Genomic DNA, 14,894 nt, shown 5'->3' with positions numbered 1-14,894 from the left:
GAGTTTACCCAAACTCATGTCCATTGAGTTAGTGATGCCATCCAACCATCTCATCCTCTGTTATCCCCTTCTCCTCCTGCCCTCAATCTTTCCCAGCATCAGGGTCTTTTCAAATCAGTCAGCTTTTCACATCAGGTGGTCAAAGTATTGGAGTTTCAGCTTCAACATCAGTCCTTCCAATGAACACCCAGGATTGATCTCCTTTAGGATGGACTGGTTGGATCTCCTTGCAGTCCAAGGGACTCTCAAGAGTCTTCTCCAACACCACAGCTCAAAAGCATCAGTTCTTTGGCACTCAGCTTTCTTTACAGTCCAACTCTCACATCCATACATGACTGAAAAAACCATAGCCTTGACTAGACGGACCTTTGTTGGCAAAGTAATGTCTCTGCTTTTTAATATACTGTCTAGGTTAGTCATAACTTTCCTTCCAAGGAGTAAGTGTCTTTTAATTTCATGGCTTCAGACACCATCTGTGGTGATTTTGGAACCCCCCCAAAATAAAGTCAGCCACTATTTCCATTGTTTCCCCATCTATTTCCCATGAAGTGATGGGACCAGATGCCATGATCTTAGTTTTTGAATGTTGAGCTTTAAGCCAACTTTTTCACTCTCCTCTTTCACTTTCATCAAGAGGCTCTTTAGTTCTTCTTCACTTTCTGCCATAAGGGTGGTGTCATCTGCATATTTGAGGTTATTGATGTTTCTCCCGGCAATCTTTATTTCAGCTTGTGCTCCATCCAGTCCAGCATATAAATTAAATAAGCATGGTGACAATATATAGCCTTGATGTACTCCTTTTTCTATTTGTAACTAGTCTGCTCTTCCATGTCCAGATCTAACTGTTGCTTCCTGACCTACATACAGATTTCTCAAGAGGCAGGCAAGGTGGTGTGGTATGTCCATCTCTTTCAGAATTTTCCAGTTTATTGTGATCCACACAGCCAAAGGTTTTGGCATAGTCAATAAAGCAGAAATAGATGTTTTTCTGGAACTCTCTTGCTTTTTTGATGATCCAGTAGATGTTGGCAATTTGATCTCTGGTTCCTCTGCCTTTTCTAAAACCAGCTTGAACATCTGGAAGTTCATGGTTCACATATTGCTGAAGCCTGGCTTGGAGAATTTTGAGCATTACTTTACTAGCGTGTGAGATGAGTGTAATTGTGTAGTAGTTTGATCTTTCTTTGGCATTGCCTTTTTTTTGGGATTGGAATGAAAACTGACTTTTTCCAGCCCTGTGGTCACTGCTGAGTTTTCCAAATTTACTGGCATATTGAGTGCAGCACTTTCACAGCATCATCTTTCAGGATTTGAAGTAGCTGAACTGGAATTCCATAACCTCCACTAGCTTTGTTCATAGTTATGCTTCTTAAGCCCCACTTGACTTTACATTCCAGGATGTCTGGCTCTAGGTGAGTGATCACATCTCATGATTATCTGGGTCATGAAGATCTTGTTTGTACAGTTCTTCTGTGTATTCTTGCCACCTCTTCTTAATATCTTCTGCTTCTGTTAGCTCCATACAATTTCTGTCCTTTATTGAGCCCATCTTTGCATGAAATGTTCCCTTGGAATCTCTAATTTTCTTGAAGAGATCTCTAGTCTTTCACAGTCTATTATTTTCCTCTATTTCTTTGCACTGATCACTGAGGAAAGCTTTCTTATCTCTCCTTGATATTCTTTGGAACTTTTCACAGCTATTTGTAAGGCTTCCTCAGACAGCCATTTGGCTTTTTGCATTTTTCTTGGGGATGGTCTTGCTCCCTGTCACCTGTACAATGTCACAAACCTCCATCCATAGTTCATCAGGCACTCTGTCTATCAGATCTAGGCCCTTAAATCTATTTCTCACTTCCACTGTATAATCATAAGGGATTGATTTTGGTCATACCTGAATGGTCTAGTGGTTTTCCCCACTTTCTTCAATTTAAGTCTGAATTTGGCAATAAGGAGTTCATGATCTGAGCCACAATCAGCTCCCAGTCTTGGTTTTGCTGACTGTATAGAGCTTCTCCATCTTTGGCTGCAAAGAATATAATCAACCTGGTTTTGGTATTGACCATCTGGTGATGTTCATGTGTAGAGTCTTCTCTTGTGTTGTTGGAAGAGGGTGTTTGCTATGACCAGTGTGTTCTCTTGGCAAAACTCTATTAGCCTTTGCCCTGCTTCATTCTGTACTCCAAGGCCAAATTTGCCTGTTACTCCAGGTGTTTCTTGACTTCCTACTTTTGCATTCCAGCCTGCTTAATGAAAAGGGCATCTTTTTTGGGTGTTAGTTCTAAAAGGTCTTGTAGTTCTTCATAGAATCATTCAACTTCAGCTTCTTCAGCATTAGTGGTCGGGGCATAGACTTGGATTACCGTGATATGAAATGGTTTCCCTTGGAAATGAACAAAGATCATTCTGTCGTTTTTGAGATTGCATCCAAGTACTGCATTTCGGACTCTTTTGTTGACCATGATGGCTACTCCATTTCTTCTAAGGGATTCCTGCCCACAGTAGTAGATATAATGGTCATCTGAGTTAAATTCACCCATTCCAGTCCATTTTAGTTCACTGATTTCTAGAATGTCGATGTTAACTCTTGCCATCTCCTGTTTGATCACTTCCAATTTGCCTTGATTCATGGATCTAACATTCCAGGTTCCTATGCAATATTGCTCTTAACAGCATCAGACCTTGCTTCAATCACCAGTCACATCCACCACTGGGTGTTGTTTTTGCTTTGGCTCTGTCCCTTCATTCTTTCTGGAGTGATTTTTCCACTGATCTCCAGTAGCATATTGGGCACCTACCGACCTGGGTAATCCATCTTTTAGTGTCCTATCTTTTTGTCTTTTCATACTGTTCATGGGATTCTCAAGGCAAGAATACTAAAGTGGTTTGCCATTCCCTTCTCCAGGGAATGTTATCGGGCCTCACTAAACTCGACCTCATTATGAGAGAACAAATTCAGGACTGTTGTGTCACTTGCCCAGGGCCCCACAGCTAGTCAGTGACAGAGGCAGGATTCAACAACAGACATTTCTGACCCCAAGGCCCTTTCATGAGCTTTCCAATATTTTGTGTGGCCATCAGATGCCCACTATGCTGATTTGGGGGCTGGTAAACAGCTTCATCAAGATCACTTGAGAACTGAGGACTTTGCCACAGTTCTGGTTAAAGCACTGAGGAAACTGGATCAATTCACCAATACTTATGCTCTGCTAAGTCACTTCAGTCATGTCCTGCTCTTTTGTGACCCTATGGACTGCAGCCCTCCAGGCTCCTCTGTCCATGGGATTCTCCATTCAAGAATAATGGAATGGGTTTGCAATGCCCTTCTCCAGGGAATCTGATTTTGGTGTTGACCATCTGGTGATGTCCATGTGTAGAGTCTTCTCTTGTGTTGTTGGAAGAGGGTGTTTGCTATGACCCAGGGATCTAACCCCACAGCTCCTGTGCCTCCTGCATTGCAGGCAGATTCTTTACCACTGAGCCACCAGGGAAGCCCCTTCACCAATATATAAATATATACATACCCTGCTTTGAAAGACTGGTAGTATCTACTCAGGCTAAACACATAAAGTCCGGTTATCGGCATATTCCTAAGAGAAATGTGTATATACACTCACAAAGGATGTATTCAAATGTGGTCATTCCAGTATTGTCTGTAGTGTCTCCAAACTAGAACAACTAAATGTTTGTCACAGGAGCCTGGATATATAGATTGTGCTTGGTCCTACAATGGCATATTGCCAGCTGTGAGGGTCAACAGACCACAGCTCCACACAAGAGCATGCACTGGGACCATGGGGCCTTGTGCTGAGATCAGGATCCTAATCTCCCCATGTTTTTCCAGATTTGTGCCATGTCTTCCCCATCAGCCTGGGATCTCCTTGTGAGTGGAGAACTGTCCCTTTCTTTCCTGTTTCATTCTGAACTCACCCAGGTAAACATCACCTTTGGGAACATTGTTGACTATCTACTCTGGAGATCAATGAAATAGAGGATAGAAAAACAAAAGAATCCATGAAACCAAAAGTGAGTTCTTTGAAAAGATTATCAAAATTGACAAATCATGTAAGTAGACTGGAAAAGGAAAAAAGAGAGAAAGACACAGATAACTAAAATCAGAAATGCAAGTGGGGAATTTATTTCCAACCTTATGGAAAGTAAAAGGTATGTAAGAGAATACCGTGAATAATTATACAACAGCAAATTAGATAACTTAATGAGTAGACAAATTCCTAGAAATACACAGACTATCAAAGTGACTCAAGAAGAAATAGAAAATCCAAATAGACCCAGGTTGTGTACTGAATTGTGTTTCAAAATTCACATGTTGAAGGCCCAGTGGACTAATTCACCTGTAACAAGTAAATAAGATGAAAAACAGTCTCCCAAAGTGTTGCCACGTGGTGCTAGTGGTAAAGAATCCACCTACCAATGCAGCAAACAAGAGACCACGGGTCTATCCCTGGGTTGGGAAAATCCCATGGAGAAGGAAATGGCAACCCACTTCAGTATTCTTGCCTGGAAAATCCCATGGCAAGAGCCTGGTGGGCTACAGTCCACGGAGTTGCAAAGAGTTGGATATGACTGAGCACTTAGCAGCAAAATATTGCTAAAAATGTGGGAAAATTGGGACCTTCATGTATTGCTGGTGGGAATGTAAACTGGTTCAGGTATGGTGAAAAATGATTTGGCTTTTCCTAAAACTTTTAAACATTAAATTAATATATCATCCACAATTTCATTCCCACATATATACCACCACCCCCAGCCCCAAGAGAATTGTAAACAGATACTGTTGCATATTCATGCATGTTCATAGCACCACTATCCACATAACCAAAAAAATGGAAACTGCACAAATGTCCATCATCAGATGACTGGGTAAATGAATCATGGTCTATAGATACAATGGAATATTATTCAGTCATAAAAATGAATGGAATATTGATAAATGCTACAATGTTAATAAATGTTGAAAACATATGGTAAGGGAAAGGAGAGAGACACAAAATGTCACATATTGTGTGATTCCATTTATATAAATATCTAGAATAAATAAATCCATAGTGACAGAAGACAAATTGATTCTTGTCAGGGTCTAAGAAAAAAGTATAAGGAGAAACTGATTAATGGGCAAGAAATTTTACTTTGGAGTGATGAAATTGTTTTTATAGAGGTGGTAGTTACAAAACATTGTAAATGCATTAAATGCTACTGAATTATTCACTTTAAAATGGTTAATTTACTTTTTCTCATTTTTAATTGAAGTATAGTTGATATATAATGTTATGTTAATTTCTGCTATGCAGCAAAGTGATTCAGTCATACATATGTATACATTCTTTTTCATATGTTTTCCATTATGGTTTATCCCAGGATATTGAATATAGCTCCCTGTGCTATGTAGTAGGACCTAGCTGTTTATCCATTCTATATATACTGCTTTGCATCTACTGACCCCAAACTCCCAATCGATTCATTTTATATGAATTCCACCTCAATAAACTATTTTTGAAAAGGGTAACCCAGGAGTTCCTGGGGCTAATGGAATTTGTTCTACACCTAAACTGTGGTGATGGCTATATGAACCTACACATGAGATAACATTGTTATCTAAATGTGTGTGTACACACACTCACATTCATATACACTCATGTACTCACATGGGTACAAGTAGAACTGGGGAAATCTACTTAAGACCTTTAGATTGTATCAATGCCAATGCCTTGCTTAGAATACTGTACTGTAGTTTTCCAAGGGGGCTACCTTACAGCAAACTGGGTAAAATATCCATGGATATCTCTATATTATTTCTAAAGCTACATGTAAATCTACAATTATATTAAAATTAAAAGTTTAATTTTCAAAAAAGCTCCCTCTTCCAAGCTTTCATGACCCACATCCTTGGGGGCTGGTGAGAAACTCTCAGGTGGCCTGACCATCTCTCTCACTGAAAATGAAAGTTGCTCATTTGCACCTGACTCCTTGCAATCTCGTGGACTATACAGTCCATGGAATTCTCCAGGCCAGCATACTGGAGTGGGTAGCCTTTCCATTCTCCAGGGGATATTCCCAACCCAGGGATCGAGCACAGGTCTCCCATATTGCAGGCGGGTTCTTTACCAGCTGAGTCACAAGGGAAGCCCTCTCTCTCACTATGAAAGGCAAGTGACTTGAAAAGATGCATGATTTACCACCCCACATGTTAGTGCCAGTTAACTAGATGCTGCCATAGTTTTTCTCAAGTTGACTGATTTTACATTTTTCTCTAGGCCTGGGTTTTTTTCCCCAGACTCAAGACATAATTTCCTCTTTCAAAATCAAGTATTTTAGTACAGCTCAATATTGTAGTTTAATGCTGCCCATCTCAGGCGAGTGACAACTCATCTACCATATTCATGCCTTTAGTTTGGAGAGGGAAAGGAGAAATATCATTTTATTGTATGGTCTCAATTCCTCACCCAGCAAAAATAAAGTAATGAGAAGCAGCCATTTTTAGGAATAAATCTTTTTTGAAAAGACAAGAACAGAAAGGCTAGTTACTCAGTAACTGGTTCAGTTTCTGCTCTGATAGGTCAGCAATTTAACTCACAGTGAGCTCCTGAGAAGCTGCTTCCTCTCTCCTGATCTCAGTTTTTTCTACTGAGAAGAAAAAACTGTTTTTTTTTCTATTGTTACTCTGTGAAGTTAAATTAGTACCTTTAAAAAGTCCCTTCTGGTTCTAAAATCCTCTGATTCCTCTTATCTGCTGTTATAAACCATAGGTCTGTCACTCACTATTTTAGCAATTTAACCCCTATGAACTCCAAACAGTGGTGTATCTCTACAAAATAAAACTAATGTATGAATGAGTTTTGATATGTATGTCATGAATTCATAGGTCTATTTGAAGAGAACTGACATATTATTCAATCTTCTGACTGATGCTCAACATTTATGTCTCCATTTATTTAGATCTTTAATTTCTCTTAGCAATGTTTCTTACTTTATTTTCAAGGCATGCGTCTTGCATTCTTTGGTTAAATTTATCCCAAAGTATTTAATTTTTTGTTGTTCAAAGATATTTTATTCTAATTTCTACTTGTTCATTGTTAATATATAGAAATGCAGTTGATTTTGTACATTGATTTTATGGACTGCAAACTTGCTAAACTCACTTATTCTAGTGTTCATTTGAAGATTCTTTAGGATTTTTTGGATAGATGATATGTTCCCTCAAATAAGGTAGTTTTACTTTTTCCTTTCCAATAGTGATGCCATTTTTATGATTCTCCTGCCTTACTGCACTTGAACTAACTAGATGGAAGAAGCTTTCCCCTGTGTCTAAATCAGGCAGGGATTCCCTTCCCAACTGGAGACTTGGGGATATCTTCCCTTAAAGAAGAGTTAAAGAGAGACCTTAAAGTCTATGAGAATTTTATTTAGGGCTTCCTGGGGAAACAGTGGAAACAGTGGAAACAGTGTCAGACTTTATTTTTTGGGGCTCCAAAATCACTACAGCTGGTGATTACAGCCATGAAATTAAAAGATGCTTACTCCTTGGAAGGAAAGTTATGACCAACCTAGATAGCATATTGAAAAGCAGAGACATTACTTTGCCAACAAAGGTTCGTCTAGTCAAGGCTATGGTTTTTCCTGTGGTCATGTATGGATGTGAGAGTTGGACTGTGAAGAAGGCTGAGCACCAAAGAATTGATGCTTTTGAACTGTGGTGTTGGAGAAGACTCTTGAGAGTCCCGTGGACTGCAAGGAGATCCAACCAGTCCATTCTGAAGGAGATCAGCCCTGGGATTTCTTTGGAAGGAATGATGCTAAAGCTGAAACTCCAGCACTTTGGCCACCTCATGTGAAGAGTTGACTCATTGGAAAAGACTCTGATGCTGGGAGGGATTGGGGGCAGGAGGAGAAGGGGATGACAGAGGATGAGATGGCTGGATGGCATCACTGACTCGATGGACGTGAGTCTGAGTGAAATCCGGGAGTTGGTGATGGACAGGGAGGCCTGGCATGCTGCAATTCATGGGGTTGCAAAGAGTCGGACACAACTGAGTGATTGATCTGATCTGATCTGTATGAGTAAACTGGTGACTCATGATGACAAGAAAGATAACATTTAAGGCACAGGCATCCAGACCAATTCAAGTTTTGTGAAAACACTTACTGGGGTCCTGGAGTTTAATTCAAGGAGCCAGGTTAGGGTCCAAGCAACCCAGGTTATTAGTTTGTAACAATACCTGAATGTGTTCTTTAATTCAGAATTTTATGAAGATAACAATGAGAGTTGACTGCAAATAATAAACCCACATTTTAAAAGGTAAGTATATGGAATTTACTTTATGCAGTTAATGTTGCTTTTCCAAGCTGGGTTCAACTACATGGCTTTACATGGAATAAATAGGCTCTACATGCCCAGATAATGAGGTGGCCCAAACTTATGTGGCAGTCTCTTTCACCTTGAGATCTCTTTTTTTCATATTGAAACCAAGCAGGACCCTGAGGGGCTCCTGAGCACAGAAATTTTCTGTGTTCCCTGTTTCTTATTTGTTAAGGAACAGACTCCAGCCTCCATGAACTTCCTTGAGTCCGAAAGGGCAGGTTCAAACAGCTGCTAATCAGGGAAGGGAGGAGATGTAAAGATAAGGAAGGAGTAGCCAAGAAACAATAGTACAACCTTAGGGCTTCCCTGGTGGCTCAGTGGTAAAGAATAAGTCTGCCAATGCAGGAGACATAGGTTCCATCCCTGATCTGAGATGATCCCACATGTCCTGGAGCAACACATTCCAGGGGCCACAACTATTGAGCCTGTGCTCTTGAGCCCAGAAGCCACAACTATGGTGTCTATGAATCCTAACATGAAGCCAGTGTGTGGTAGGGCCTGTGCTCCACAACAAGAGAAGCCTCCACAATGAGAATCCCACACACCACAACTGGAGAGTAGCCCCTGCTCTCCACAATTAGAGAAAGCCTATGCAGCAGTAAAGACACAGCACAGTCAAAAATATATAATTAATAAAATTATATTTTAAAAAAATAGTGCAGTCTTGGGGCAGGGTTCCAGTCCCCCCCTCAAAGTATACACATAACAACATCTTTTTTTACAGAACCAAAACCCCCAACAAATGGAGTTATCATTCCTCATTCTAGAGAAGACCACTTGAAGCCATATTAAAGGAACCAGAGAAGCTCATCAAGAGATTACCTGAGGCCAGATTAAAGGAGTGTAGGCCCTGCACACAGCCTGATCTTATCAGCAATGCCAACCTTGAACTATTGCTATAAAACTCTTCATCAAATCCTCCCAGACTGGGACACACAGTTTTCAAGGGCAGGAGTCTACCCTGTCCCCCTTTGCCTGGCAAAGAAATTAAGCTACTCTTTTCTACTTCACCCAAAACTCTGTCTCTGACATTTGATTCCCCACCGGTGCACAGAGGCCAAGTTTTCAGTATCAATATCCCAGAAACCAGGGCTGATCCCTCACATATAAAAGTCAAAGCCTGGCCATTATAACCTATCCCTGAAGCAGAATGTAGAGGCACATCCTGAGACCTAAGACTTCCCCAAGCCTCCTCAAACGCTCACCAACTCAGAGCTTTGCTGCTGCCAGTATACATTCTGGGGTGCACACCCACTCAGATCCCAGTAGAGTTCCTCAGGCTGTGAAGGGACCTTCATTCATTCAGGGGGTTATTCAACTTTGCCTTCCAAACCCAAGTAGGCTTGAGATTCCTATGTGATATGTTTAGGGCAAATAGCATTTTTAAAGGGCACACACTTTCTCTTGTCATAGCTTGGACTTCCCCAATCCTTGTGCTCCAGCCCTGCTAACAAAAGCATTGTGCATTTGGGGAAATAGAAGCAAATAGCGGGGTAAGGGGGCTGTCCAGCTAATAATTAAATGTTTGATTTTCCATTTAGCTTTGATTCTTCTGTGTATAGAAGAATCTTTACAGAGAAGATGGAGATTGAGATGAGATGAGAAGGCTGGAACCAGAAGAGAATTGGTAGAAACATACAACCCCGCAACAAAGCATTTAGTCCCTTTTCAGCAAAGAGAATCCCCTACCCTATCTTTGAATTCCATTTCAGTGCAGTAAAGGAAGGGTTTTGTTCGTGCATGTTAAGGCGCCTCAGTCATGTCCAGCTCTTTGTGACCCTGATGAACTTGAGCCTGACAGGCTCCTCTGTCCATGGGATTCTCCAGGCAAGAATTCTGGAATGTGTTGCTGCCGGGAGCTAGCGTGAGGAACTCCGCCCGTGGCAAAGGTCATGAGGAAGGAGGCTCGGCTTACACAAAGGTGGGATAGAGCCTCAGGAGTCCCCCTGGAAATTCTCGAGCATCTACCCCCAAAACCAGAGTCTGCCTACTTTCTGCTTTGTGCTCTCACCTACACCTCTGACTTTACAGGGGGCTGTCCCCCACTACCTCTCTCTGAAAAAAGAGTTAACTTACAGCTCCAATTGATAAAGTTCCTGGGTGTGATGGTGTTTCAACCTACAAACTCCTTTGGAAGTCCTCTAGCCTGCCTGAATAGGTTTTTCCGGCCACATGTGATTGTTCAGAGCCTCCCAACTGTGAGAGGCATGAGATGTTCTAAACTGTCTAAATACAGATTCCTTTGAGCAGTTAAAAGATTGATTAGAAATTGTGTTGGTGAAGGGTTTTTCACTTGTTGGGCCAATGTTCTCTGCTAAGTCTCCATATCACTTACCTACTGTGTCCCTGGCAGTGTATTGATTGATATAATTGGTGTATAGAAATGTAAGTAGTAGCTTTAATGTTTGTAACCTTGGACCCTTGAGTTAATTCTTTTTCTTGTTATAGCCCACCACACCTTTGCCCTATAGGAATGCAACTTTATCTAATGCTTTTGGAGGGTGGCGCCTGACTAATCACCTTTAGAGAAAAATAAGTTTTCTGAAGAAAGGGTCTTAAAATGTTAACAGGCCTCGGGGCCAGAAGATGATGCAAATCATCTAAACTTTTGCATATGATAAGTTTGCAGGAAGAAAGCCTGGCTTACTGCATGACTCTACCCCTTCTCCCATTATGCATTAAGTTATGCATAACTTAAGGTATAAAAACTACTTTGGAAAATAAAGTGCAGGCCTTGTTCACTGAAACTTGGTCTCCCCATGTCATTCTTTCTCTTTGGAATTTTATTAGCTTTCCACATAAACCAAGTTATTCAGCCTCTTTTCCCCACTGAATTTTCTCACCGAGCTATCCTTATTTAACCACTCTTTATATCTTTAATTCTATCATATCCTGATCGCCGAAGCTGTCTCCCCTTCAAAATCCCTGACTCCACCGGGGCTGGACCCCGGCATGTTGCCATGCCCTCCTCCAGGGGATCTCCCCAGTCCAGAGATCAAACCCATGTCTCTTATGTCTCCCAGGTCTTTTACGTCTTTTGCATTGGCTGGAGGGTTCTTTACCACTAGTGCCACCTGAGAGGCCCAAAGGAAGGGTTACAAAATATTTTCTATGAAGAGGGGATTGGGTCTGACAGTGGTGAGAAGTACTGCTGTATATTACTTAACCTGCCAAAGCATTCTGCTCTGTAAGAAAGCCCCTTTAACAAAGGAAAGTTGGAATTAGATTGTGATGCAGGATAAACCAACTGGAGGTGGAAGAGATAAAATGAACTGCGGCTACTGCTGCTGCTAAGTCGCTTCAGTCGTGTCCGACTCTTTGCGACTCCATTGACGGCAGCCCACCAGGCTCCCCTGTCCCTGGGATTGTCCAAGCAAGAACACTGGAGTGGGTTGCCATTTCCTTCTCCAATGCATGAAGGTGAAAAGTGAAAGTGAAGTCACTCAGTCCTGTCCGACTCTTCGTGACCCCATGGACTGCAGCCTACCGGGCTCCTCGGTCCACGGGATTTTCCAGGCAAGAGTACTGGAGTGGGGTGCCATCACCTTCTCCGAAAATGAACTGGACACACATTAAATATTTAGCTGAATTAGAAAAGCTGAGTTAGCAGAAGCCCAGGTCTTAGCACAGGTAACTGACGAGATCACATTTCCATCAACTGGATGTGGGGGTTGTCAATTCTCAAGCAAAAGGGAGAAAAGAATACTCATCCAAATTAGCATTACTGTTACCTAAAGTGGAATTTGGCTGCTTGCCACTCTAAAGCCAATAAAGAGGCAAGGTTGGTGGAAAGGAAAGTTTGCTTTATTTTGTAGGCTGGCTATTGAGGGGTGGGTGGGGAGGGGAGGACGGACTCGTGTCCAAAGGCTGACTCTCCCTCCTCCCAACAATCAGGGGGCAAGAGCTTTTATAGACAGAGGAAGGAGGCTATATACAGAAACTGCACAGTCAGCTCTGATAGTCATCTTGAAACTGGTCATGTGTCTATCAGTATCATCTTGATTGTTCTAAGTACAGTTAATCTTCAGTTCCAGATTTCTTTCCCATTTCTTTGAGGCCAGTTCTCAGAATTGTGGCAGCTTATGTCATGCCTACAGTCTTGTTCCCATTTCTTTGAGGTCATTTCTCAGAACTGTGGCAGGTTAAGTCATGGCTACAGTCTGGTCATCACATAATTAATTTCTTCCACCTGGTGGGGGTTTCAGTATCTATAAAAGAGCTCAAAGGATATAGCTTAGAATGTATTCTACAGCCCTTGAGGAACTAAAGGTCCTTGACTTTGCTTAATGACTAAATTATTATTATTTCATCCTGTTTACTTGTTTTCCTTTGCTTCTGCATTTTCTCACTTCTCTGATTAAATGTGTTTTTGACTAAAGTTTTTCTACAGAAAAAAAAGGCAGGCAGAGGACAGGGAATGGGGGTGGTGGGGGGAAGAACCAAAAGGTCTGGTTCTTTCTATTACTTGTAAAGCAGTTGTCTTGATGAATATAATTCATCCCTCTTGGCCATATAATTGATATTCAAGAAGGAATGAAACTATAAATAGCCAAAGAAATGAATAAATGCATGATAACACAAGTACTGAAGACTACTAGGATAAGAATGAATGGTTGCTCAGGTGGTTAAGGGTCAGGGGAACCCTTAATCACCTGAGCTGAGCAGAATCTGGAGTGTGCCTGCATGGATCCTAGGTCTGAGCCCACCCCCCTCACTTGTAACTGCACCCTCAACAGGTCACAGGTGAGTTGCTCCCAAGGGAGCAGTACTCAGGTGAAGGACTTTCCCATGCCAGGGCCCTTCTGCTATCACTGGCAGCCAGAAGCCAACCCCAATGCCCCCTGAAAGCCTACCTGTCAGCAGGGGCAGGTTAGCCATTCATCTCTCAAAATCCTCTCTCCTGGGCCTCATTGCCTCGAGGCTTTGCCAGTTAATGAATGCAGCAGGTACACCTGGTGCAGCTATTCTTTTGCCAGGTGTTGGAGACAGGTGGTGAGCAAAGCAGACTGGTGCCTGGTCTCACAGAGCTCACAGCTGACAGAGACCAGTCACTGGAGGAAAAAACAAGCATGTAAATAGTGTGTGATTATAATAAGACATAAGTGCTATTAAGGATGGAATGAGGAGGAGTGCTTCAAAAAAGTTCCATGGAAAGCAATGCCTGAGCTAAGAGTTGAAGGTTGGGAAGGCAATCCCTGGGAGAAGTGGAAGGGAAGCAGGTGGTGGAGAGTTATCAGGAGCAGGACTAGCACATGCAAAGGCCCTGGGGTGAGACTGCACCAGAAATACCTGGTCCACAGGCCAGCATAGAGGAATGAGGAACATGAGAGGAGGGGCAATGTGAGGCTTTTAAGAGTGATAAAGAGCCATGCAAAGATGGGGGGAGATGACGGAGGGGCACTGACAGTTTCACATTTTGAAGCAATCATCCTGGCTGCAGACTGGAGAAAGATGGCTAAAGGGCCAAATAGAAAGCTGGAAGACCAATTAGAAAGCCTTGGCCACAGTAGTCTGGCACTTGGAGCATGTGATTGTGGAGGTGAAGAAGAGTGGACAGACTCGAGACATTTCAGAGGGAAAACTGGCAGGACCGCCAATCTGAGAAGCAAATTCTCACTAAAATACAAAGAACTGAGTGTCTGGCCTCCTACCTTTCAGATTCAGGGGCTCTGAAAGTCCAGCCTTCAGTTAATGCTACTCGTTGTGCACCCCTCACACTGACCAGCCAGACGCTGGCCAGCAATCTTGTTGGAGGGGGAAGTCACTGCTTAAGGAAAGTTCCAACTGTAGGAAGCATCTTTCTTAATGCAAGCTTAATGCCTCCCATCTCTTGGGTTTCCTGCGGTCTCCAGATATTGAGGAAACCTGGAAAGTATCATTCTCCCCACACACCTTCCAAACCCAGCCAGTCTCTGGGATCTCCGTACTAATGAATGGCCTTAGGCAGACCACATCAGGTGTCTGAACCCCAGTCTCCTGTATGAAGACTTGGAGGAGCAGCTGGCCCCCAGCAGGATGGGGGATCACCATAGCTGGCATTATTTATAAATATTTGGTACACACAACAACTCTTGGGAAGCAAAAATGCAGGCTGATCCCCTGAATATCACTTGGCTACCTCAGTTGCTAGACCCTGGGTATAAATCTCCTCACCCTTAAGGAATATCCTCAAAGTCTTCAAGTAAAGGAACAAACTCCTTGGAGATTCTGGAATGCTCCTCCCCTGGCCCTGCCCCTGCCCCAGCCTAAGCCAGCTCTGAGAAACAATAGCAGGGACACTAATCCCAAAGAAGCCAGGAACATTGAGGGTAGTGTGAGGAGGGGCAGCCTTGGTCAATTTAATTAACTTCTCTAAACCTTAATGGTCTTAGTCTAAAATTGAGATAATGATAGTACCTACCTCAAAGATTTGTTTTGAGGATTAGATGATAATTCACCCCAAATGCGTGGCACATTCAGGGTGTTCAGCATTTTCCATAAATGTGTGCATGCATGCTAAGTCACTTCAGTCATGTCTGAT

At 42.3% G+C, this 14,894-nt stretch overlaps 1 long non-coding RNA gene across 1 annotated transcript in view; it reads right to left on the bottom strand.

The window, feature by feature from the left end:
* The window catches only part of LOC147378129 (uncharacterized), a 42,998-nt gene extending 28,805 nt beyond the window's left edge, over positions 1-14,193 (bottom strand). The window contains exons 1-2 of the long non-coding RNA XR_015151358.1: positions 14,026-14,193; positions 13,228-13,425 (exon numbers count right to left, since the gene is read on the bottom strand). This is a non-coding gene — a long non-coding RNA (uncharacterized LOC147378129). The remainder of the gene's footprint in view (positions 1-13,227; positions 13,426-14,025) is intronic.
* Between the last annotated feature and the right edge of the window lie 701 nt (positions 14,194-14,894).

Source organism: Bos grunniens, chromosome 2, assembly GCF_055505025.1.
Source record: "Bos grunniens cultivar Pamir isolate PY7600 chromosome 2, Bosgru_T2T1.0, whole genome shotgun sequence".
Taxonomy (NCBI): Eukaryota; Metazoa; Chordata; class Mammalia; order Artiodactyla; family Bovidae; genus Bos; species Bos grunniens.
This window is presented reverse-complemented; position numbering and strand designations above follow the sequence as displayed.